Consider the following 27,759-nt stretch of genomic DNA (forward strand, 5'->3'; position numbering starts at 1 on the left):
ACCAGATTATTTTTACCCCAGTCAGAGATACTAGCCAAGTCAGACATTAGGTGAGCCATAGCCTCATCCCTTGTTTGTTGAAGTAACTGCTGAGATGGGCGTTGCAGGAACTGAATGGAAAGGTGAAGGGTGGAGTCATCAGCATATGAGTGGATAGAGTTAGGTGTACAGTTTAGAAGGTCATTGATGAATAAAAGGAAGAGAGTTGGTGATAGGACAGAGCCCTGAGGAACACCACTGTTGATAGATCTAGAAGAAGAACGATAGCCGTCTACAACAGCAGCTATAGGACGACCAGAAAGGAAGCTAGCAATGAAGGCACAGATAGAAGGATAGAAACCGTAAGAGGGCAGTTTGGAAATTAAAGATTTATGCCAGATTTGATAAAAAGCCTTTGAGATGTCAAGTGCAATGGAAAAGCTTTCGCCAAAGTCCGGAAAGGACTCCTTTCAAAGGAGGATGATCAGGAGCCTGAAAGGTAGGTGAGAAGAACGCCAGTGGAGCGTCCCTGACGGAATCCGTACTGACGATCAGAAAGAAAGTTGTGATAGGAAAGATGCCTTTAAATTTTTCTATTGAGAACTGACTCGAAAACTTTTGAAATACAAGACGTTAAAGAAATTGGACAATAATTAGAGGGTTGGAAATGGTCACCCTACTTTGGGACTGGCTGAATGATAGCAAATTTCCAGCAAGAAGGAAAGGTACAAGTTGACAGACAAAGATGAAAGAGTTTGCCTAGGCAGGGTGTAAGCGCAGAAGCACAGTTCTTGAGAACAACAGGAGGAACCTAATCAGGCCCATATGCCTTGTTAGTACCGAGGCCAGTGATGGCAGAAAATACATCAGCTGAAGAAATTTTAATGTCAGCCATGAGGAAATCAGAGGGGGGAAGTGATGGAGGAACAGCACCGGAATCATCTAAGGTGGAATTGGAGGAGAAAGTCTGTGTGAAGAGATCTGCTTTATCAGTAGAATAAGTAGCTACAGAACCATCAGAGTAGAAAAGAGGAGGGAAGGATGGTGAGATAATGTTGTTAGAAAGGTTTTTGGCAAGGTACCAGAAGGAGCGGGAAGAATTCGAGTTGGACAGTTAAGAGCATTTAGTACGGATGAAATTATTTTTTGCAGAGCGAAGAACAGACTTAGCACGATTCCGGGCAGAAACGTAAAGATGATGTGATTCAGGGGTGGGTTGGCTCTGGTATCTTTTGAAGGCGCTCCCCTTGTTGCGGACAGCATTAGAACAAGTGTGATTTAACCAAGGAATGTGTGCTTCCATACCAGAGAGAATAACCTCCGTAATGCGCAAGGCACATTCAGATGGCTCCCCGCCATGGAAGCAATAATCATTCCAGGGAAAATCAAAGACATGCTGCCTGAGGGCCTCCCAATCTGCAGCTCCAAAGTGCCACAGACGACGTTCCTTTGGATGGTCCACAGGCTGTACCAGAGTGATAGGACAGGTTAAGGTGATAAAGTTGTGATTGGAGGAGCCCAACGGAGAGAAAAGATTAACAGTGTAAGCAGAAGGATTAGTTGTAAGGAAGAGTTCAAATATGTTGAAGCCCTCTCCAAGGCGGTCGGGAATATGGGTAGGGTGCTGTACAAGCTGCCCTAGGTCATTAAGGATAGAAAAGATGTAGGTTTGTTCAACAGGTGGATCAGTGAAAGGAGAGGAGAGCCAATATATATATATATATATATATATATATATATATATATATATATATATATATATATATATATATATATATATATATATATATATATACAGTATATATATGGGAGCCTCTGTGGTACAGTGGTAAAGTGTGCGTTTTCGTACATGGAATAACGAGGGTACACGCCCTGTCAGGGTAATATACTTTGGAAGTGCTCTTCCCGCCACGAACCGCTTTGATCGACATAAGGGGTGCTATGGTTGATGCAGTGTCGCATACTATAAAGTAATGATAGGTGACACGCAATCTGAAACCATCAAGAAGATCCATCAGGCTTCTGGCGATGAATCAAGGTGAAGGAAGGCAAAGCTTATGCTTTTTTTTTTTTTCGACCACCGGGGTGTTAATTGCTAGTATGCTCCAGAAGGCATCGCAATAGACGAGAGTTGTGGGAGGTGGAGGACTTGCATCTCCACCATGTCATGACTTTAGCCCACTCATCCCATTCCATCCAGAATGTTTTGGCCAAACGCAGTATCACACAGGCCCTGCAGGCTCCGTACTCTCTTCACATGACTCTGGCCGACCTTTGGCTTTTTCCTAAACTGAATATGATGCTGAAGGGTTCGAGATTGGTGGACATATGAGATAAAGACAAATGCGACAAAGTTCTTTTTGGCATCCCCCAAACCCGACTATACAAAATGTTTCCATCAAAGGAAGGATCGCTGGTTTAAGAATCTTGAGTTCCACGGGACATTTTGAAGCGCAATAAGCCCACTGCGGGGACTGTGGATGTGAGGACATTTTCTTACAATTTTGGGCATAGTATTGTTGACTCAGGGACCCTGAAAACGCCTTGTAATATCGTCTTGTATATTACTGATCCCCCTGTGGTGGGGGGAACACAGTCTGGCCGCATTATGGGGTGGTACTACTACTCTGCGGCCAGGTTGTGTTAGGAAGAATAATGCCACTGTATTCCCTGCGTGTCGTAAAAGGCGACTAAAAGGGGCGGGGTGAGGGGACTAGGGACCCCCTCCTTTGTTTTTTAGTTCCTAAAAAGAGACAGGCCAGAGAAAGGGATGGGGGATGGAGTTATCCCCGTACCCTGAAGATTGGGTCTATGAATGTGTGTGGATGTTGTATGATTGAGGCTAAAAGGGAGGAGACTGGGAGAATGTTTGTGAGAAGTAAGTTGGATGTGTTAGCTTTGAGTGAAACGAATGAAAGGGAAGGGTGAGTCTATGTTTGGAAGTGTGAATGGAAGATTGTCAGGTGTTGATAGAGGAAGGGCAAGAGAAGGAGTGGCCTTGTTAGTAAGTCCAGAAGTACAGCAGTGTGTGATTGAATGGAAGGTAGTGTCATCGAGACTGATGTGGGTGAAAGCGAAATTTGAACGTGAGTTGTGGGTGTTTGTGAGTGCATATGGGCCTGGTAGTGAAAGGAATGAAGAAGAGAGGGAGTCTTTCTGGAATGATGTTGATGAGTGTCTGCGGAGTTTTGGAGCGAATGTGAATGTGGTAATGGTGGGAGATCTGAATGCTAGAGTGGGAAATGTAGCGGTTGAAGGTGTAGTTGGTATGCATGGTGTGCCTGGAAGAAATGAAAATGGAGAACGAATGATAGGGATGTGTGCTGAGCGAGAGATGGTGATTGGAAATATGCTGTTCGAGAAGGAAGATATTTACAAGTATACATGGGTGAGACAGGAGAGTGGAATGGTTGTGGATAAGGCATTGATGGACTATGTGGTTGTGTCTAGGAATGTAATAGGAAGATTGTTGGATGTGAGAGTTCTGAGAGGGGAGGGTGGAGGTATGTCTGACCACTACCTAGTGGAGGGAAAGTTAAGAGTAGGTAAGAGATGGGTGAGAGCTAGGAGAGTTAGGTGTGGCAGGGAGGTTTTTAAAGCGAGTGAGTTGGATAAAAGAGAGAAAATGATAGAGTATCAGGAGAAAGTGAAAGATGAGTGGAATGCAGTGAAAGATCAGGAAAATGGCAGTGTGGAGGAGGAATGGCAGTTGTTTAAGAGTGCTGTGGTGGGGCATGCAGAAGAGGTGTGTGATGTGAGACGTGTGGGTGGTGGTATAAGAAAAGGAAGTGAATGGTGGTGCGAGGAAGTAAGTACGGCTTGGCTGAGAAGAGACGTGCATATGAAGTGTGGCTGCAGAGGAAGGATGAGGTGTCATACGAGAGGTATAAGGAAAAGAGGAATAGGGCGAGAAGGGCTGTGCGTGATGCTAAAGTGGCAGCAGATGAAAGGTGGGGTAGGCGACTGACTGAGAATTTTCAACAGAATAAGAAAATGTTCTGCAAGGAGATGAAAATGGTGCGAAAGTGAGATTCTGGGAAGGAAGAGCGAGTAAAAGCAGAGGATGGAAGGATGTTAATTGAGATGGATACAATAAGGAAGAAATGGGCAGCGTATTTTGAAAGATTGTTAAATGTAGAGGAGAAAAGGGTGGCTGAGATTTGGCGGATGGAAGGGTGCAAGGAATAAATGTGTTGGGAGAGTTGAATGATTCTTTGATCACGATGGAGGAAGCGGAGAAGGCAGTAAAGGAGATGAAAACAGGGAAAGCTCCAGGTATGGATGGGTGTGCTGTGGAATGCCTGAAGGGTGGTGGAGTGACTATTGTTGACTGGTTAGTAAGATTGTTGAATGTGTGCTTTGTGAAAGGTATGATGCCAGTTGACTGGGCAAGTGCTTGTGTGGTCCCATTGTATAAAGGCAAGGGTGATAAGTATGAATGTACTAACTTTAGGGGTATAAGTTTGTTGAGTGTTGTAGGTAAGGCGTATGGTAGAGTGTTAATTATGAGAGTTAGAGAGGGTACAGAGGGAGTGATGGTGATGAGCAGTGTGGCTTTAGGAGAGGGAGGGGATGCGTGGATTAGGTGTTCACTGTGAGACAAGTGTGTGAAAAGTATTTAGCGAAAGGCAAGGATATGTTTTGGGTATTCATGGATTTTGAGAAAGCGTATGATAGAGTTAATAGGGAGGCTTTGTGGGCTGTTTTAAAATTGTATGGATTTGATGGAAGGTTACTAAACGGGGTGAAAAGTTTTTATGTAAATAGTAAAGCGTGTGTAAGAGTGGGAAATGCTGTGAGTGATTGGTTTCCCGTGAGAGTGGGGCTGCGACAGGGATGTGTGATGTCACCTTGGTTGTTTAATATTTACATGGATGGTGTTGTAAGGGAGGTGGATGCAAGAGTGTTAGGTGAAGGTCTGAGTCCGGTGAATGTTAATGGTGGAGAGTGGAATCTGAAGCAGCTGCTGTTTGCAGATGATGCTGGACTGGTGGCTGATTCTGAGGAGAGATTGAGACAGTTGGTAGAGGAGTTTGGAAGGGTGTGTGAAAGGAGGAAATTGAAAGTAAATGAGAATAAGAGTAAAGTGATGAAGTGTACGAGGTTGGTAGATGGTAGGGGGATGAATATAGTTTTGAATGGTGAGTTGCTTAAAGAGGTAAAGTGTTTTAAATATTTAGGGTCTCATGTTCCTGTGGATGGAAGAATAGATGAAGAAGTGAAGTTTTTTTTTTTTTTATGCGAGGAAGAAGGAACCAAAGGCCATGAGCCCGCAGTAACAGTTCCCTCCAAGAGAAAAACAAAATACAATAGAGAGCCAAATTCAAGATCCGATCATTCCGAGATGCCTGGACACACTGCGTTTGAAAGACTGGAGATCATAGGCAGCAGGAAATACAGACAGAGGGAGACAGTTCCAGAGTTGACCTGTTGCATAAATGAAAGACTGGGAGTAACAGTTAACTCTTGCATTAGAGAGTTGGACAGAAAAGGGATGAGAGTTTGCTGCCAGACGGGTGCTACGCGCCCGTCGTAGAGGTGGAGGAATGCAACCAGACAGTTCAGAGGAGCAGTGACCATTAAAGTAGCGATAGAAAAGAGATAAAGATGCAACAGTGCGGCGAAGAGACAGAGGTTGAAGGGAGTCAGGAAAGAGGAGGAGAGTTAATGAGACGAAAAGCCTTCGACTCCATCCTATTGAGAAGAGCTGTATGTGGGGAGCCTCCCCACACATGAGAGTTGTACTCCACACAGGGGTGGATAAAACCCCTGTATAGAGTCAACAATTGTGCAGGGGTAAAGAAAGAGAGGAGTCGGCTTAGCACACCCAATCTCTTGGAAGCAGATTTTACAAGAGATGTAATATGATCTTTCCAAGATAAGTCCCGAGTAAATGAAACCCTAAGCATGTTCAAGGATGATGCAGGATTAAGCTGAATATTATTAAACATTAGTGGGTATACCTGTGGAAGATTTTGTCAGGATGATAGGTGTAAGAACTGAGTCTTAGATGCATTAAAAACAACCATATTATTTTTAGCCCAGCCAGAGATACGAGCCAAGTCAGACATTAGGTGTGCCATAGCCTCATCCCTTGTTTGTTGAAGTAACTGTTGAGATGGGAGTTGCGGGAACCGAATGGAAAGGTGAAGGGTGGAGTCATCAGCGTATTAGTGGATAGGGTTAGATGTACAGCTTAGAAGATCATTGATGAATTAAAGGAAGAGAGTTGGTGATAGGACAGAGCCCTGAAGAACACCACTGTTGATAGATCTAGGAGAAGAACGATGGCCGTCTACAACAGTGGCTATAGAACGACCAGAAAGGAAGCTAGTGATGATGGCACAGATAGAAGGATAGAAACCGTTGGAGGGCAGTTTGGAAATTAAAGATTTATGCCAGACTCGATCGAAAGTCTTTGAGATGTCAAGTGCAATGGTAAAGCTTTCGCCAAAGTCCCGAAAGGAGGATGACCAGGAGTCTGAAAGATAGGTGAGAAGATCGCCAGTGGAGCGTCTATCGGAAAGAAGGTTATGATAGGAAAGATGCCTTAAAATTTTTCTATTGAGAATTGACTTGAAAACTTTTGAAATACAGGACGTTAAAGCAATTGAACGATAGTTGGAGGATTGGGAGTGGTCACCCTTCTTTGGGACTGGCTGAATGAGAGCAAACTTCCAGCAAGAAGGTAAAGGTACAAGTTGACAGACAAAGGCGAAAGAGTTTGCCTAGGCAGGGTGTAAGCACAGAAGCACAGTTCTTGAGAACAACAGGAGGGACCCCATCAGGCCCATATGCCTTGTTAGTACTGAGGCCAGTGACTGCAGAAAATATATCAGCTGAAGAAGTTTTTAATGTCAGCCATGAGGAAGTCAGAGGGGGGAAGTGATGGAGGAACAGCACCGGAATCGTCTAAGGTGGAATTGGAGGAGAACGTCTGTGCGAAGAGATCTGCTTTATCAGTAGAAGAAATAGCTAGAGAACCATCAGAGTAGAAAAGAGGTGGCAAGGATGATGAGGTCAAGTTGTTAGAAAGGTTTTTGGCAAGGTGCCAGAAGGAGCGGGAAGAATTCGAGTTGGAGAGTTGAGAGCATTTAGTACAGATGAAATTATTTTTAGCAGAGCGAAGAACAGTCTTTGCACAATTCCAGGCATAAACGTAAAGATGATGTGATTCAGGGGTGGGTTGGCTCCGGAACCTTTTGTAGGCCGTCTCCTTGTTGCGGACAGCATTAGAACAAGCGTGATTAAACCAAGGCTTTCTTGCATTAGTCAAAGGATATGAGAAAGGAATGCATGCTTCCATGCCCAAGAGAATAACCTCCGTAATGCGCAAGGCACACTCAGATGGCTCACGGCCATGGAAGCAATAATCATTCCAGGGAAAATCAAAGAAGTACTGCCTGAGGGCCTCCCAGTCCACGGCTCCAAAATGCCACAGATGACGTTTCCCTGGAGGGTCCACAGGCCGTACCGGAGTGATAGGACAGGTTTAGGTGATAAGGTTATGATCAGAGGAGCCCAACGGAGAGAAAAGATTAACAGAGTAAGTAGAAGGATTAGTTGTAAGGAAAAGGTCAAGTATGTTGGAGCTCTCTCCAAGGCGGTTAGGGATACGGGTAGGGTGATGTACAAGCTACTCTAGGTCATTAAGGGTAGAAAAGATGTAGGCTTGTTCACCAGGTGGATCAGTGAAAGGAGAGGAGAGCCAAAGGTGGTGGTGAACATTGAAATCTCCTAGAATGGAGATTTCAGAGAAAGGAGAAATGGATAGAATGTGTTCCATCATAGAAGTAAGATAGTCGAAGAATTTTTGATAGTCAGTAGAATTAGGGGATAAGTAAGCAGCACAGATATATTTAGTCAGAGAATGACAGGAAAGCCAAAGCCAGAGTGTAGAGAATTCAGAAGAATCGAGTTCAGGAACACGAGAGCAAGATAAGTCGTTGCGTATATATACACAACAGCCACCTTTGGCTTTGAAATGAGTATAGAGGAAGTAGGAGGATACAGAAAAGGGTTTGCTGTCAGTTGCCTCAGACAGCTGAGTCTCAGTTAGAAAAAGAAGGTGAGGTTTAGAGGAGGAGAGGTAGTGCTCAACAGGGCGAAAGTTAGAGGAAAGGCCGCGAATGTTGCAGAAATGAAGAAGTGAGTCAGACAGTGGTTCCAGGCACCTCGAGTCGTCACCGAGAGAGGGGCGGATGGTGGGGGCATTTATGGACCCCCCCCCCAGGGGACTCCGACGCTTGATGATGAGACGCCATAATTACACTTTGGAAAAGGAAGTGTAGTGTGTACTGTGCATGTAGTTTGGTGTAGTTAGTTAGAGAAATTTGTACTGGAGAGCATACTGGCCTACTCTCTGTGTAACTGAGACACTGGAAAAGTTCACCAAAAGGAGGATGGTCAGGAACTAGTCCTGAGGGCTGATGAAACGGGAGCTCCAGCAGTCCCTGACATCAGCTTTCCATCCATCTCGGGAGTACTGCCCTGCTCGACTGGTGCTACAGTCTACTCCTGCAGTTTAGAATGAATGAAGTAGGTAAGGTGGTGGGAGGAATGAAAAAAGTGTTTAGATGTCGTTAACTTAGAATGGATGTAAAGAGAAGGCTATATGAGGGTGTTGTGGTACCGACTGCATTATATGGGGCTGAAACATGGAATATGGGTGTAGGAGAGAGAAAAAAATTTGAATGTAATGGTGATGAGGTGTCTGAGGAGTATGTATGGAGTGATGCATATGGATCGAGTGCGAAATGATGAAGTGCGAAGGAGAACTGGAGTTGTTCGGGAGATGGCTGGTAGAGTTGTGCAGAGGGTGTTGTGATGGACTGGGCTTATGGAGAGAATGGAAAATGAGCGATTGGTGAAAAAGATAGCTAGATCTGATGTGAGAGGTGTAAGGCTGAGAGGGAGACCACGAATAGGATGGATGGACAGTGTAAAGAGAGCGCTGAATGTGAGAGGGATATCTGTTGAGCAAGGAAGAGTGGCTGTGCGTGACAGAAATAAATGAAGAGAAACTGTAAATGAATAAATGATGACGCAGCCCTGAGGGGATATTCTCCAACATTTGGTCTGATCAGCTAGTCAGGTCAGGTGCGGGTAAGGGGATGGGTCTATTATGATGTGGCAGGGGTAAACCAGCTCTGCTGTCGGGTCCTGCTGCAGATATCACTGATTGCACTGCACAGTTGACCCTTGTGCGGTGTGATGCGGTGAGGATCTGTCCCTTCTCCCCTTTGGGGCTAAGATGCGAATGAATGTGTTTGAATGGATGAGTAAATTGGGTGTGTGTCATCCTGTCTCGACTACCTCCCTTTCCTTGGGGGAAGCAGCCTACGTATATAGATAGATATTACTGATGAAAAATAAATTGATATTAGAAAGTTGTACATAGTATATACAAGTGCTCATGGCCCCTTTGGGCCCCTCGCATTTGCTCCTGTGGAGGGCTCTCATGTTTATGTGCTGTTCAAGTGTAACTTTGTCACTATCAGCCGTCAAGGCGATATCGAAGAGCCCATGATGGTCTGTTTATGTGCTGTTCTAATTTGACGTTGTCACTTCGATTTTTACAGCTAACCAATTGATCGTGTTATGTGCAGCTTCGGGAATGGAACCGAAGGTGTCTGAACGCAAGTCCGAAATGTTAACCACTCGGCCATGGCAATCGGCCGGGCGCCGGGAGCGGCGTTTTTTGGTCAAAATTTGATCGCTCATTATATACAGTATAGTAAAAGTTTTTCAGTTATGATGGGACCAGGTTTTTTCACATCAGCGAATTTTTTGCAATTTTTGTGCCATTTAAATGTGTAGATTTGGCTGCCCAAAATACACACACACACAGACACACGGCTATTGCTATAGTACATTACAAGTGCTCGTGGGTCCTTCAGGCCCCTCGCACTTGCTCCTGCAGAGGGATCTCACGTCTATGTGCTATTCATGTGTAACTTTGTCACTTGGATTTTTTTCAGCTAAACAATTGATCGTGTTATTTGCAGCTTCAGGAATGGAACCCAAGTTGTCTGAATGCAAGTCTGAAATACACACACAGACACTGCTACTGCTATAGTATATTTAAGTTGCACCTATGGGCAAAAAATTCTACTGAGATCCTATGCTGGGCACGAGAGCGGCGTTTTTTGGTCAAAATGTCATCGCTTATTAAATAAAGTTAGAGTTTTTCAATCGTGATGGGACCAAGTTTTTTCACATCAACGATTTTTTGCGATTTTTGTGCCAATTTTTGTGCGAATTCAATGTGTCGTTTCAGCGGCGCAAAATACACACACACACACACACACACACACACACACACACACACACGACTACTCCTATAGTATAAATATATATATATATATATATATATATATATATATATATATATATATATATATATATATATATATATTGTATTGGGAGGGGATGGCATCAAGTTATACGTCTTACCTTACCTGGGACTCTACTGATAAACGTTCGATACACTGGGAATTGTACCAAACCGAAGCCAGTATGTCTTAGCATCGGTACAATGGCGGTATTGACTCGTAAAGTTGCATACGAGATTTTGCAGCATCTCTTCCTCAGATATTTATTTTATACACTGCAGCTTTTTACTTTCGATAGTCAAGCAAGCTATGTTGATTTCAAAAGTATAAAATGAGGATAAAAGAGTATCTCTGTGAAAAATGCTTTAAAAATTGCAAAGAAAAAACAGGGACAGAGGTACGAAGTTTCGTCTGCCGCCTCCAATACATACATAAGCGTCCGGCATCCCTGTGTGACGTCACTGGCGGGGGGTCATATACAGAACACTTATATACCAACCCCGGGCCTGACGTGCCAGCATTCCAACCTCTACAGTGGGTGAATATACAGCAGGGGATCCTTACCTTTTTAACCCCTAATGGTCTAGTGGTCAGAACGCCCCAGTTCGGTGTGTCGTCTTGCGTAGGTTCGATCCCCAAGAGGTGACCATAGGTGTTCCGATCATTTAATGTCTCCATGAGGGGTGGCTGGCCATCTACCCTTAAATGAATTGAACTAAGGTAGCCTAGCCTCGGGCCCCTACGCCTCGAAGGGGGCAAAATGGGTTTGGGTGTTGCCTAACCTTACCTTACCACTCCGATGACGTACATTATATTGTACTATCGCTACCACCAGACGATTTTATTCTGTCTGCGGGCATCCTTTCAATGTGAAGGGATGTTGTTGTTGTTGTTGAAAGATTCCCTGCACATATAGTGCAGGCCGGGCCATACTTTAGCCCGGTCAGTGGTGTATGGGCTGATTAAAAAACAGTAAGTGGGGAGGACAGGACCTGGGGATTGCCCAGCACACACGTCCTGTCTCCTGACTGGCTTTGTGGTGTGTGTGTGTGTGTGTGAAGGGATAAAGGTATGGACATTATATAATATAGGCGTCCACACTTGAAAGTGTGGAACGTGTTCGAGCGAGCAGCACCGATATTATTATTATTATTATTATTATTATTATTACTATTACAGAGGATGAACAGAGGAAGGAAAAAACAAATTAAATAATACGCCAGATTAGAGGTGTCCTCCAATTAAAAAAAAAAAAAAAAATCGGTAACAGTTTGACTTGTGCTACTGTAGGTTGAAGTTTGGGGGGAAACTATTCTGGTGGAGTGAGTTCCAAAGAGATGCCGATCTGGAAATAAAAGAATTTTGTTAGAAATTCTACAATATGGCAATGTGACAGTCCAGTCATAAACGCTACCAGTTGTCTATGCGGTGCGGGCTGAGGCGTGGAGAGTTAGCACAATGGATGCAACGTCATCCGAGCATTTTTCCGCCAAAATATATGTAAAATAATGCACAGGAGGTAACAGTCCTTCTTACCTGTAGGGGAAGTAGTTCATCTGTAATTCCAATGTTATTAAAAATTCTTACAGCTTTACCTGATTTTTGTGTCCAATTTTTTTTTTTTTTTTTTTAAGTTCAACCTCTCCTCACCCACTCCACAAGGGTGAGCAATATTAAACGAAATGCTGAAAAAGTGTGCCATTCCGTTTACCTGAAATTAAAGGATGCTTTGAAATTTTGGGAAAGACCACATAGTAACATGTTACTATTCCATAAGCTGGTAAACAATACCATAGACCCACAGCATCTTCAATTATTTCCGAGGTAACCCAGTTATGTAGCTGAATTTGGCCCTTTTAGGCTTTTTCACTATTGCAGTGGCGAATTTGGAGAAAAACTACCTAAGTAATACCTATTTCCTTTTCCATAAGATTATTACAACGTAGCTTTAGAAGTCTCAGAAATAACCCAGTTTTGATGCGAGCATGCCCCTGCTGCGTAACTCGGTTCTTTTGTTGTTTGGCACTTACACAACAATGTGGTAGCGAAATTTTATAAGAATTTCTGAGGTATCAGGTAACACTGGCCAGCTTTTACATTTCGCTGCTTGTACCAAGAGTGGGCAAGGCAGGATGTTTCCCATAAGGAAGAGAGGGTAGAGGAGAATCTTCAAACCCAAAGCGTTGCCTTGCAACTATTACGGAAAACTCTTTTGGGAAAATGAAATTATGATGTTTGGTCTGAGCCTATTGGTTTTAAATAAACAACGGAGTGTGGTGCACAGATCTGCTATACTTCATAATGCTTCCAATGATGTGTCTAGATCTGCTGCAAATTTAATCCGAAGTAACAGTTTTGGTGCTGTGCTCTGCCACCATACTACATGGCTGATGGTGTTCTCGCTTGGTCGATCTGCAAACATTCTTGAAAAATAATATTTAATACAGAATGTCCCCCATGACGCTATAGGTGTCCAAATTTAAAAGAATGGAAGTGTTTAAGTCTGCACCGTTATTGATGTTTTTCTAGCTAAAAGAAGAAATTGCCATCCCACTAGCCTGATGTCAATGCACACTTTCAGTTTTACAAGACTCCTCCACCTGTTCCCCCCACCCCCCCAAAAAAATGTTTTTTGCTAGGTGTCCAAGTGGGTGCATAGGTCCACTGTAGCTCTAATAATTTCCAAGGAAACCGAAGTTTTGCTGTCATTTTGGTGGTTTATAACATTTTCAACAATATGATGGCTAATTTGAGAAAAGCCACCGAAAGCACACTTTTTCATGAGCTTTCCAGCGATGTGTGAAGTCTGCGGTTGCTTTAATAAACTGTGAGATATCTAAGTTTTGACGCTTAATTTGGCAGCTTCGTTTTTTTTTTTTTTTTTTTTTTTTTTTTTAGGAGTATATTCGCTGCTAATCCTGAGAAGGCAAACTAAGGAACAGCATTTGTTTTTTCATAAGCCTTTTTCTTTTTTTATTCAAGGAACAAGGAACCAAAGGCCAAAAACCAGCACGATTGTTCTCTTCAAGAAGTTATACGAACAAGAAAACAGAGAGCCAAATTCAAGATAGCATCATTTCGAGATGCCTGGACACACTGTGAAAGACTAAAGATCATAAGCAGTAGGAAATACAGACAGAGGAGGACAGTTCCAGAGTTGACCTCGTGCATTTATGAATGACTGGGAGTAACGGTTAACTCCTGCCTTAGAGAGTTGGACAAAAAAGAGATGAGAGTTTGCTGCTTGACGGGTCCTACACGCCCGAAGTAGTTGTCGAGGGATGCAAGCAGACGATTCAGAGGAGCAGTGACAGCTGAAATAGCGATAGAAAAAAGACAAAAAGCAACACTGTGTCGAAGAGATAGGGTTGAAGGGAGTCAGTAAGAAAAGGAGAGAATGAGACGAAAAGCCTTTGACTCCCATCATGTTGAGAAGAGCTGTATGCGGGGAGCTTCCCCATACACGAGAGTTATTCTATACACAGAAGCAAATAAAACCACTATAATATTAACCCAACAACTGTGCAAAGGTGTAGGCTTAGCACAGCTGTCTTGGAAGTAAAGAACATGATTTTTCCAAGATAATCTCCGAGAGCATGAAACCTCAAATATGTTCAACGATTATTCAGGACTTAGCTGGATATTGTAAAAAAAATTAAGAGGGTACTCCTGCAGAAGCTTTGACGGGTCGAAATATGAAAGAAGTGAGTGTTTGATGCATTAAATCACTTTTACCCCAATCAGATATGAGCCAAATCAGATATTAAGTGTGCCATAGCCTCATCCCTTGTTTGTTGAAGTAAGTGCCGAGATGAATGCTGTGAGAAGCAGATGGAAAGGTAAAGGATGGAGTCATCAGCTTATGAGTGGATAGGGTTAGATGTACAGATTAGACGGTCACTGACAAGTAAAAGGAAGAGAGTTGGCAATAGGTCAGAACCATGAGGAACAACGTTACTGATAGCTCCAGGAGAAGAACGACGACCGTCCACAACAGTAGCTACAGAACGACGACAAATGAAGCTAGAGATGAAGGCACAGATAGAAGAATAGAAGCCGTAAGATCACAGTTTGAAAGTTGAAGATTTATGCAAGAATCAATTGAAAGCTTTTGAGATGCCAGGTGAAATGGAAAAGCTTTTGCTTGCCAGCGATGTGCTAATTCTACTGGTATATTAATAGTTTCCGAAATAATCCAACTTTGGATCTAAAGTTGGCGTTTATTTATTCAGCAACATGGCACAGCATTTTGAACAAAGCCACTTGAGCAACATTTTTTACTTTTTCGTAAGTTTTTCAATGATGTGCGCAGATCTGCTGTTGCTTTATATCTCTCAAATTACCCAGCTTTGTTGTTGTACCCTCAAACCCAATTACATGTCTGATAATGTCCCCTATTTTCGCTTTTTCAGCATTATGTTGTTGCACTTTCCTACATGTCTGATAATGTTCTCGCTGGCTGGCTTTCCTAGCTCGCTCAGCTGCTAACTTTTTTCATAGTTATGATTATTGTGTGTGTGTGTGTGTGTGTGTGTGTGTGTGTGTGTGTGTGTGTGTGTGTGTGTTCTTACCTAATTGTTCTTACCTAATTGTATCTCTACAGGAATGAGTCAAGCTCGTACTGTCCCGTGTCTTAAACCGTATTTATCGTACATATCCTTAAATTTGTGAATTGTTTTGGCACACACTATTTCATTCGGTAGTGCATTCCATTGATCAATTGCTCTGTTTGGGAAACTGAAGTTCCTTACGTCTTTATCACCTCTTTTCTTATGCAGTTTTTTGCAGTGTCCTCTTGCTGATGCTTCCCCATATGTTAAGTAATCATTTATGTCTATTTTCTCCTTCCCTGATATGCATTTATATAGCATTATCATGTCACCTCTTTTCCTTCTTCCCTGTAGTGTTGGTAGATTCAGTTTATTTAGTCTTTCTTCGTAGGTTAGATCCCTTAAGCTTGGTATTCATCTTGTAGCGGCCCTTTGAACTTTTTCAATCTTGTCTATGTGTTTTTTGAGATGAGGACTCCAGACTACTGATGCATACTCCAGGGTTGGTCTGATGAATGATGTTATTATCCTTCTTAGCATGTCTTCAGTTATGTATGTGAATGCTATTCTCACATTTGCAAGCAGTGTATACATGTTCCATTCCTTCTCGTTGATGTGGTCAGCCGGAGATAGTCTGTTATTGATAATCACACCTAGGTCCTTCTCTCTTTCTGATGTGTGTAGGGTTTTATTTCCTAATGTATAATCCCAATCAGGTCTTTTTCCACATTTACCAAACTTGATTACATGACACTTGTCCACATTGAATTCCATTTGCCATGTATTATTCCATTCATGAAGTTTATTTAATTCTTCTTGTAGCTCTTTACAGGAGTCTGTGTTAGTAATTCTCCTTTGTATTTTTGCATCATCTCCAAACATATTTAGATAGCTTTCATTTCCAGTGTTACTGTTTATATCATTTAAATACACTAAAAAAATGATTGATGCCAGCACTGAACCCTGTGGTACTCCACTAGTCACTTCTTTCCATGATGAGTAGTTTCCCATTAGTACTGTTCTCATTTCTATTTTTATGAGAAAATCTTGCATCCAACAAAATAGTTTACCTCGAATTCCTCCTTGATGGTACAGTTTCCATAAAAGTCTTTGGTGTGGTACTGTGTCAAATGCTTTCTTGAAATCTAAATAGATACTGTCCACCCATCCTTCTCTTTCCTGTATTGTGTATGTTATTCTGTCATTGTAGCTCAACAGATTAGTAACACATGATTTTCCTTTTCTGAAACCAAACTGACTTTCTGTTATCATACTGTGCTCTTCTAGATAATTTACCCAAGCTTTTCTTATAAGCTTTTCTAATACCTTGCTTACAACACTGGTCAGTGATACTGGTCGGTAGTTGAGTGGACATTGTTTATTCCCTTTCTTGAATAAGGGGATAATATTTGCTTTCTTCCAAATATCAGGTAGTTTACCTTGACTCAAGGATTTCTTGAAAATTAAAAATAATGGTTTACTTAACTCCTTTGCACATTCTCGTAGTACCCAACATGAAATTTCATCAGGACCACTTGTTTTTCCTCTGTCTAATTTACTTAACTCCTCCTGTATTACTTTTTCTGATATTTGTATATCTGGTAGTATGTGTGGACATGCATGTTCCACATAGTCCCTCTCAAAATTATTTTCTTCTATAAAAACTAATTGGAAATTCTTATTTAGCGCTTCACAAATATCTTTCTCTTGTGTATAGGTGATTCCCTCGTCCGTAATGGATCGTATTATATCTTTTACTTTGGTTTTGCTTCTGATGTAGCTGTAAAACAGCTTTGGTTGATCACTACTTTTATTTATTATATCCTCCTCAAACTGTTTTTGGGCTTCCCTCCTTATTCTTGTATAATCGTTTCTTGCCTGTTTGTAATTATTATATGCCCTTTCACTATTCTGTCTTCTGTATCTATTCCACAACAAATCTCTTCTTTCTTTTGATATTTTACATTCTGTATTGAACCATTTCTGTATTTTCTTATCTGCTTCTTTGTGCTGTAGGATGTACTACTGGACTCCTATTTCATAAAACTCACAGAATTTTTTATATACAGCATTTAAATCTTGTCCTCTAAGCTCATTTTTCCAATCAAGTTCAAAGAAATACTTCTTTAGGTCTTGATAATTTCCCTTTTTAGAGTTTAGGCTCTTTTTGTAACTTTCATTGCTGTTAACTATGTCAAATGCTATCCTGATGTTGTAATTTAGTATTGCATGATCGCTTTTGCCGATTGGAGGGTGATATATTAAACTGTCAATATCATTTTCTTGCCTAGATCTAGCATTGAAGGTACATCGAGCCCTCTTTTTCTGGTGGTTTCCCTAACATGTTGCGTTATGAAAAACTCTTGCACGAGATCCAGGAGCTTTTGGTCCCAACAGCTTTCTTGGCTAATTATATCTAGAGTATTCCAATTTATATTTGTATTAAAATCTCCAGTTAGTATAATTCTTTCCAATTTCTCTTCCATTTTATGTAGTAATGCTCTTAAACTCTGAACTGTACTCTCTGCCAGGTCCTCATATTCGTCTCTTTCCTATGTGTTTGATCTGGGTGGCATGTACAAATTGGCTAAAATTACTTTCCCTTCAGATGTGTTGATCTCTACTGCAATCAGTTTTACTTGTGAGGGTATATCTAGTTTTATTTCATTGACTTTTAGATTTTTCTTAGTTAATATTATAATTCCTCCTCCTTTTTTTAAGTTTTTATTTCTTCTCCATGTATTGTATTCCTCTAAGTTTAGTATGTCATTGGATATCCTTGGTGTTAATTTTGTTTCAGTTAGGCATATTATATGTGATTCATTTTCTCTGACATAATCATTCATCTCTAGTAATTTTGATACCATTCCATCCACATTTGAGTACATCGGCTTTATCATCTTGTTTATATACTTGTCATGACATGGTTCTACTACCTTCCTCCTTATTATTCCCTCCTGTTTGTGTACCATTTTCGTACCTGCAATCCTATTACTTTGTAAAAAAAAAAAGGTGTTCTTTTCTTCTGATCTTCCCTCATTTTTTGTTTTTGCTTCCTCCCTCTTTTCTTTCAGTAATTCCAGTTCCTCTTGTGTTAGGCATCTTTTTATCCATACATTTTTGAACTCCTCTTTTTCCATAAGATTCTTTGCATTTTTTAATATCTCCTCCACAGTGTTTACACTCTGGAAAGTTACCTTTAGAGGTCTTGTCTTGCTTTTCTCGTATTTCCCTAACCTTTTGTGTTCCTCTATGTCTTTACTGAAGATTTCCTCTGATACTTCTTTCAATAAGCTCATTACCTTTGCCATCTCCTTTTTGTCTCTTGTGATCTTGTTTTGTACTTCTTCCTCTTCTATACCAGCGATTACTATAGATTTGTTGATATCTACTGAATCTCTGACTAACTTTGGATTGTTTTGGATTATTCTTTTCACTTCCTTTTTAATGCTTTTTTCCTTCACCCTTGTTTCTAAGTCTTTCTTTACTTTCACCATTTCAGCATACGTGGTTTCCACATCATTTTTGTAGCTTTGCACAACTTCATTCGCCTGTGTTATCTTCTCCTCAATATCACTGCTCTGGTCTATCAGACTGCTACTTGCCTAATTGTCTCTGTATCATTTTTGAACTCTTCCATAATACTCTCGTGATTGACTACTGTACTTGCCATTTCACTCATTTTCCTCCTAAGTGTACTCAATTCCACTGTTAGTTCACTGATGGTTGTGTCTTTCTTGTTGACCTCCCTTCCTAGTTTTTCTATTTCTTCCTTTTGCAAGTGCATCTGCTTCTTTATTTCATCAATTTCATTCTGGAAAGCCATTTCTAGTTTGTGTACACATTCAACCAGTCTATTGTGAGTCTCCATTTCAACCAGTTCTTGGTAGAAATCATCATCTTGCTTTCTACCTTTATCCCTTTTCTTTTCCAAATTTGCTTTACTAAAGTATGTAGCTATTTTGCAATACCAAAAGCACAGAGTGCTTACATTCCCTGGGGCAGTTGTAGTCTAAACAAACATCAGCGGACTGAGCGCATTCTTTCGGTACTCGGTTCTCTTTTCTGTTTAAACTAGTCTTGTTTAAACTTCTTCTTCTTATTTTTTTTTATAATAAAAATCATTTAGTCTAACCTGGTACAGAGCTTGACTCATATAAAGATACTAATTTAGGTAATCCCACTGGCCATGCTGGCTCGGTATGGAGTGCTGTCGGCGCACGTCTGTTCTCCTTGGTTGTTGCTGTGTGTGTGTGTGTGTGTGTGTGTGTGTTATGATGTCGAATTTCGACAAAGTCACTTCAGCAACATCTATTATTTTCTCATAAGTTTTCCAACTACAGTACATGCATAGACAAACAGGAATATTAATGTTTTATAATTGGATAAATGTTTTGGTGCTCAGTTTCGCGTCTTATTTCTTTTTATCTTGTCGAATTTTACGGAAAGTAACTTAAGCAATGTCTGTTACTTTTATAAGCTCTCTATCGATGTGCATAGATCCACTGTACGTTTAATTTACGAGATAACAAAGTTTTGACAATTGTCGAATACCCTAATACATGTTACTATTCTCCCCTGCTCGAACAACTATGGTAAATCGCGGCACTATAAAGTTTGATTAGTTTCCTTGCTTTTTAGTCACATTTAGCCTCCAGTTTGTTTACGTTTCAACACAGAGCTGAAAGTTGAGAGGATCCTTGTCATGATACGTCAACCCTTGAGTGAAGAATTAAGTTACAGGCGTCCACACGCTGATGTTGTTATCTTTGCTGATTAAAGTGTCTACTCCCACGTTCATGATATTCACGCACACTTTGAACCGATACCTCTTATTTTAGATTGTGTATACTAATCAGTTTAGGTGCTTTGGATCTTGATGCCAGAGCATGGCTGCTCACACATTTGACTCAACTTTTTTGCTCATATTGGTTTTTTGGCACCTATTAGCACTAAGCTTGCGAATTTCATGAAAGACACCTAAAAACACATATTATACTACTCTTACATAAATTTTTCAACAATGTGCCTAGTTCCTCTGCAACTCCAGCATTTTCTGAGGTAACTCAGTTAATTTCCGTGCTTAGTTTATTTACTTTTTTCAGATATTTACTGAAAAGTTTGAGGCAAGTCTCTTATGTAACACGTGTTACTTTTTCAAAGGAAAGCATTGTGTGTACATTCGCCGTTGCTTTAACACGCCTTTGGAATAACTCAGTTTTAGTAATTAGTTTTTAAATACTTTTTTTAATTTGAAGTCAATTTAGTAGTATTGGTGTAGCTGACTGTAGTTCTTACTACCATCCAGGACCATATCAATCGCCCCATCATAGGGCCTTGTATATCACTGATATGCTACAGCATACTGTATGTTACACGGGTATGTTGTAAGAGAGGGAAGTATCAACTTGTGTGGCCTAGTGAGTGACTGGGAGTGAGGTGAGCTTGATGTGTGTCTTTTTATTAAGGCTAATCTCTTGTGGGAGTCAGCAGTCACCTGCCGACCAGTGGTGTGGTTAACTACCTGAGGGAGTTTAACCCACCCGACAGCCGGTCAGCCCAAGATAATTTGGCTTAAGGAGGGTTGGGAAATCGCGCCACATAACATAGCGGATTTATCAGGCAACAAGTGGTGTCTTGGTGTACTGCATCATACAGTCTGCCATAGTGTCTGGGGATGTGCCAGGTAGAGGTTAATCCGGCTGCATGAGTATGTACTGGTATGCTACATGACCCCCTCTCACAAATAATAATAATAATAATAATAATAATAATCACATATATGAGAGTACATAAACATAAGGTTACAAAAATTCTAATATAAATTCACAAAAAACAATATAATATACCTGGAGTTGAGGGGCAAATATGTTACATGAATGGTAGGCACGGAATATGGCTGTAGCATATAAATAATGTAAAGAAAATAATGAGAAATAATATGTACATCAATACCTAAACAGTATGTGTGCGTACAATACGTTTACACTTAGCATATCGCAGAGTAGGTACTGAATATTTCAAATTGGTTAGGGAATGAATATGGGGAGGCTTGATAGAACTGCAGACGGTGTATGACTCTACCAGAGCACTGAATATGACCATCTAGGTTGAATGGTTCTGCTGCTGGGTTGGTAGGAGGTGTTGTGGGGCTGCTGGGCCATGGCTGAGTCTGCTGGGCCAGGGCTGGGGCAGCTGGACCATAGTTGGGATTGCTGGGCCATGGCTGGGGCTGCTGGTCCATGGCTGGGCTGCTAGGCCATGGCTGGGGCTGCTGGGCCATGACTGAGTCTGCTGGGCCAGAGCTGGGGCTGCTGGACCATAGCTGGGACTGCTGGGACATGGCTGGGGCTGCTGGACCATGGCTGGGGCTGCTGGGCCAAGGCTGGGACTGCTAGGCCATGGCTGGGGCTGCTAGACCAGGTCCGGGGCTGCTGGGCAGGGGCCGAGGCTGCTGTGGCCGGAACTTCTTTGGCCCAGGCCCCTAGGATTGGGGCTGCTATGGCTGGGACTGCTGTGCCATGGTTGAGGCTGCTGGGTTATAACTGGAGCTGTTAGGCCATGGCTGGGCTGCTAGGCCAGGTCCAGAGCTGCTGGACTGGGTTCTGGGTTCCTAGAGGCCGGGGGCTGCTGGGGCCCAGGGTCTGGGGACTGGGGCTGCTATGGCTAAGGCTGCTGTGGCGGGGGCTTTTGGGGCCTCGGCTGCTGAAGCTGAGGTGGCTGGGTCAGGACTGTTATGGCCGGGCTACTGAGGCCTGGGCTGCTGGTGTCGGGGCTGCTGGGGACAGGGCTGCATAGGAAACAGCTGCTGGGACCGTGCTGCTATGGTCGGGGCTGCTGGGGACAGGGCTGCTGGGGCCAGGGCTGCCTGGCATTGGCCATTGTTTGATCCCTTTGGGAGTCAGCAGTCACCTGCCAACCGGTGGTGTGCTTAACTACCTGAGGGAGTTAAACCCACCCAACAGCCAGTCAGCCCAAGATAATATGGCTTCAGGAGCGTTGAGAAATCGCGCCACATACCATAACAGATTTAGCAGGCAATCACATGGTGTCTTGGTGTACTGTATCATATGAGGCCCTTCAGACCACAGGAGCACAAATGTCAAACTCATTGTTTCAAGTTACTTAAGACTAAAATTGACGCACATTGAAAGAACCGTAACATCCTAACTAACTGAGATACTGAAACGATTCAAGTGGCAGGATGTAGCTTGCCCAATGAGAATTTTAGCAGTAACAACTACACAAGTAGGGGAAAAATAAAAATATTTTTTGTACCAAACAACTTGAACAGTGTCGAACCAAATGTTTGAAAGTAGGTTAATTAGATGCTCTTACAGTCATACAAGAAGACTAATAATCACAAGAAGTAAATAAAAATGTAATAAACATATATACTTATCTCTGATTTAATGTTAACACAACAGAAAAAAACAAACACCTACAGTTGAAAGGACAGGTAAACATTTGCTGCACTCATTGCTCATACAAATGCCCCCACTCTCACCTGCCACTCAGGAATTTCTACCCTCCATTAGTCACTTTGTCAGTCATGAAAACAAAATAATAATCATACTGAAATGCCAGGATAACACTAATAGCACGAGAGAACGGTAAATCCACTAGCCGCCAAGCATGTACAACTCCTCGCTGGCTCGCAATACTGCAGCCAGAGAGACAATAGCACAAGTTCAACGCTAACCCCCCCCCACCCTCCTACAATCTTCCTCTCTTGCTTGCTCCCTCTCTCTTTCCCCTCACAATAAGGCTCTCGCATTGGCTGACATTTAGTACAGAAAACACAGTGATTGGTGGTGTAGGGGACGGTATTCACCCACCACCACCTGGCACTTCTCCTCCTTCCTTCTATCCCTCCCCTCCTCCTTCCATCCTACCCCTCAATAACCCTCCTCACTTTTACTGCACTAAAACGCCACTCTTGAACCCTGGTCTTACAAGACGCTCTCCCATTGGCCCAGATTTCGATTTCTAAATTCGTCACCGGTGTGAGTTGTCGTGGTGTGGTCCTAAAACGAAAGTCCTGCAGGTGCTTGGTGCCAGTTTGGACGCACCACTCATCTTAGTTACTGTGGCTCCCAGCCTTGTTTACTTCCCCTTAGGACAAAGAGTCTCTCTCCAGACAGAGGAATGATTGTCGAAGCGAAAAAAAAAAAAAAAGCGGGGGGGGGGGGGTCACTTGTGCTCCTGTGGTCCTAAGGGCCTCATATAGTATGCCATAGTGTCTAGGGATGTGCCAGGTGGAGGTTAATATGGCTGCATAAGTATGTAGTGGTATGCCACACCGGTTACTTCTTCATAAGCTTTCCAGCAGTGTGCATAGATCTACCTTCTTTCTAAGTCTCGGAAAAAAAAAAAAAAAAAAAACGGTTTTGATGCTCAGCTTAGGGCAACTTGTTTTTTTCTGCTATATGATGGCGAGTCCTCCTTTCTTTCTTTTTTTTTTTTAAGAAAACTCCACTTAAGTAACATTGCTTCAGAAGCTATTTAATGATGTGATTAGATTCTCTATAGAAATAACACAATTTGGGGGCTGTGCTGTAACATCCTGCATATTCTTGATCATTCGGTTGCTCTGAAAAGAGCAAAAAAAATAAAAGAATAAAAAAAATAAAAAGGATGAACAAGACAGCATTGACTACGGCCGTAAGACAGTATATGAAGTCACTGTAGTTGCCCAGCCAAGGCCACCGAGAAAACCCTGCTTGGTGTGTATCCATCCCTCTTAATTGCTCATACTCACTTTCTGGAAAGTTCCTCATCCTTGGGGAAGGAAAACACGTGCACTCTGGGTCCTGAGCTGTAATTTTCCTTGCAATTCGGGACAGCACATGTGTTAGGCATCCCTTGTGCTGATAAATAACGAAGTCCGAATCACTATACATAATATTAGAAAGGAAAATTTGCATGGAAAACGGTGTGCTCTGACCTCGACCCCACCATATCTCACACTGAGGGAGGTAGTGAGGATGGGACACTCAGGTGGCACCCTCTTTGTCCACGTCATCAGGTCAGCTCCCAGAATAGCACAGGCCTGTGTTTCTCGGTGGCCTTGGCCCAGCCCCTGTGAGCTGATACGTTTTAGAAGGAATATCCTGAGTACCTTCTTTGAAGTAGTTCGGGACACGTATGTTTGAAATGAGATTCTTTATTATTTAAAGACATGATTACTTTGGTAGAACATAGTTCATGCCACTGGATTTTTTTTTTTTATGCAAGGAAGAAGGAACCAAAGGCGGTGGGCATGCTATTACTGTTCCCTCCAAGAGAAAAACAAAATACAAGAGAGAGCCAAAATCAAGATCCGATCATTTTGAGATGCCTGGACACACTGCGTTTGAAAGACTGGAGATCATAGGCAGCAGGAAATACAAAGGGAGACAGTTCCAGAGTTGACCCGTTGCATAAATGAAGGACTGGGAGTAACGGTTAACCCTTGCATCAGAAAGTTGGACAAAAAAGGGACGAGAGTCTGCTGCTAGACGGGCGCCACGCGTCCGTCGCAAAGGTGGAGGAATGCACGCAGACAGTTCAGAGGAGCAATGACCATTGAAGTTGCAATAGAAAAGAGATAAAGATGCAACAGTGCAGTGAAGACACAGAGGTTGAAGGGGGTCAGTACGAGGAGGAGAGTTAATGAGACGAAAAGCCTTTGACTCCACCCTATTGAGAAGAGCTGTATGTGGGGAGACTCCCCACACATGAGAGTTGTACTCTACATAGGGGCGGATAAAACCCCTGTATAGAGTCAACAATTGTGCAGGGGTAATGCAGGAATAGAGTCGGCTTAACAATCCAATACCTTGGAAGTAGATTTTACAAGAGATGTAATATGATCTTTCCAAGATAAGTCCCGAGTAAATGAAACCCCAAGCATGTTCAAGGATGATGCAGGATTAAGCTGATTATTATTAAACGTTAGTGGGTATACTTGTGGAAGATTTTGTTGGGTTGATAGGTGTAAATACTGAGTCTTTGATGCATTAAAAACAGCCAGATTATTTGTACTCCAGTCAGAGATACTAGCGAAGTCATACATTAGGTGTGCCATAGCCTCATCCCTTGTTTGTTTAAGTAAATGCTGACATGGACGTTGCGGGAACCGAATGGAAAGGTGAAGGGTGGAGTCATCAGCGTATGAGTGGATAGGGTTAGATGTACAGCTTAGGTCATTGATGAATTAAAGGAAGAGAGCTGGTGATAGGACAGAGCCCTGAGGAACACCACTGTTGATAGATCGAGGAGAAGAACAATGGCTGTCTACAACAGCAGCTATAGAACGACAACCAAGAAGCTAGAGATGAAGGCACAGATAGAAGGATAGAAACTGTAAGAGGGTAGTTTGGAATTCAAAGATTTAGCCAGACTCGATCGAAAGCCTTTGAGATGTCAAGTGCAAAAGCTTTCGCCAAAGTCCCGAAAGGAGGATGACCAGGAGTCTGAAAGGTAGGTGAGAAGATCGCCAGTAGAGCGTCCCTGACGGAACCCATACTGTGACAGGAAAGATGCTTTAAATTATTTCTATTAAGAATTGACTCGAAAATTTTTGAGATACAGGATGTTAAAGCAATTGGACGATAGTTAGAGGGTTGGGAATGGTCACCCTTCTTTGGGACTGGCTGAATGACAGCAAACTTCTAACAAGAAGGAAAGGTACAAGCTGACAGATAAAGGCGAAAGAGTTTGCCTAGGCAGGTTGAAAGCACAGAAGCACAGTTCTTGATAACAACTTGAGGAACTCAATCAGGCCCATATGCCTTATTAGTACTGAGGCCTGTGATGGCAGAAAATACATCAGCTGAAGAAATTTTAATGTCAGGCATGAGGAAGTCAGAGGGGGAAAGTGACGGTGGAACAGCACCGAAATCGTCTAAGGTGGAATTAGAGGAGAAAGTCTGAGTGAAGAGGTCTGCTTTATCAGTAGAAATAATAGCTACAGAGCCATCAGAGTAGAAAAGAGGAGGGAAGGATGATGAGATAAAGTTGTTAGAAAGGTTTTTGGCAATGTGCCAGAAGGAGAGGGAAGAATTCAAGTTGGAGAGTTGAGAGCATTTAGTATGGATGAAATTAATTATAGCCGGGCGAAGTAAAGACTTAGCACAATTCCGGGCACAAAAGTATAAAAGATGTGATTCAGGGGTGGGTTGGCTCTGGTACCTTTTATAGGCCCTCTCCCTGTTGTGGACAGCATTAGAACAAGCATGATTAAACCAAGGCTTTCTTGCATTAGTCAAAGGAAATAAGAAAGTAATGTATGCTTCCATGCCCGAGAGAATAACCTCTGTAATGCGCAAGGCATACTAAGATGCCTCCCGGCCATGGAAGCAATAATCATTCCAGGGAAAATCAAAGAAGTACTACCTAAGGGCCTCCCAATCCACAGCTCCAAAGTGCCACAGATGACGTTTCTTTGGAGGGTCCACAGGCCGTACCGGAGCGATAGGACAGGTTAAGGTAATAAGGTTGTGATCAGAGGAACCCAATGGAGAGAAAAGATTAACAAGGTAAGCAGAATGATTAGTTGTAAGGAAGAGGTCAAGTATGTTGGAGCTCTCTCCAAGGTGGTCAGGGATATGGGTAGGGTGCTGTACAAGCTGCTCTAGGTCATTAAGGATAGAAAAGGTGTAGGCTTGTTCATCAGGTGGATCAGTGAAAGGAGAGAAGAGCCAAAGGTGGTGGTGAACATTGAAATCTCCTAGAATAGAGATTTCAGAGAAAGGAGAAATGGATAGAATGTGTTCCATCGTAGAAGTTAGTCAAAGAATTTTTGATAGTCAGTATAATTAGGAGCTAAATAAACAGCACAGATATAATTAGTCAGAGAATGACAGGATAGCCGAAGCCAGAGTGTAGGGAATTCAGAAGAATCGAGTTCAGGTACACGAGCGCAAGATAAGTCGTTGCGTATATTGCCCCCCCCCCCTTTTTTAAAAATCCTATTTGTTCTGCATAGGAAATCGTGCTGCAGAGACCAGGTATCAGAGATGATGGTGGAGCGAAGACTGTGTCTGGTGGTGGTGATGGTGATCTTAGGCGGTGGATGTAGGTTGGCAATAATCTTCCTTTTTTGTTATTTGTTATTAAAATAAGTGGACAGTTATATTTTTTCCCTAATGTCCTTGCTCAAAGTAGCCCGTCATGTCCTGTGACTTTTCTTGCTTCATGAAAACAGCGTGTTCATATCTCACTGTACGGCATTTGGATTATACAGTGAATATTACAATGTGCTTAATTAAAATCCTTCAGTACGATAGCAACATGTGTACCGTTCTGATTACTGGCAGTTAATTTTTTTTCATTAATATCGTACAATTTAATTCAAAGAAATTGTTCACTGGCCAAATTATTATTTTTTCGACTAATCTAGGCAATTTATTTTTCTTGATTATTTTTTTCTCAGCTAACCCCTAGAACAAGTGTCCTGACCAGTGCTCTACTGGGTACGACCCCGTGTGTGGCAGTGACGGTGTGACCTACAACAACACTTGCTCCCTGAATATTGCTCGCTGCCAAAGCTGATCCATCAGGCTCGCCTATCGTGGAGAGTGTGAAAGTAAGGACATTTTCTGACACTTTTGGACGTATTATTGTTGACTTGGGAATTCTGGTAACGCCTGGTAATATCTCCTTGTGTGTTCCTGATGGAAAATATGTCGGTAGTAAGGAGATATAAGTTGCATACAAGATATATAAAAATTTAACATACAATGTGCGCTGTCAGTGAAAATACAGCACTAAGTCTCCCACGACAACAATACAGGCAGTGTGGAGGCAGCCTAAGGGTAAGGATATGCGTCGTATTCCAAGTGTCTTTGCAGATTTCATAATTATACATCTTCCTCATTTTACACCTCAATATCACTTTGGACATTCTTTAC

General features: G+C 42.2%; 1 protein-coding gene across 1 annotated transcript in view; it reads left to right on the forward strand.

Annotated features, from left to right (window-relative positions):
• The window catches only part of LOC145403014 (uncharacterized), a 373,086-nt gene extending 345,654 nt beyond the window's left edge, over positions 1–27,432 (forward strand). The window contains exon 2 of the transcript XR_013897920.1: positions 27,282–27,432. The gene's annotated coding sequence lies outside the window, so the exon portion shown is untranslated. The remainder of the gene's footprint in view (positions 1–27,281) is intronic.
• Positions 27,433–27,759: the final 327 nt, after the last annotated feature.

The sequence above is a fragment of the Coenobita brevimanus genome, chromosome 60 (assembly GCF_032717465.1).
Source record: "Coenobita brevimanus isolate Jiangsu-jjx chromosome 60, ASM3271746v2, whole genome shotgun sequence".
Taxonomy (NCBI): domain Eukaryota; kingdom Metazoa; phylum Arthropoda; class Malacostraca; order Decapoda; family Coenobitidae; genus Coenobita; species Coenobita brevimanus.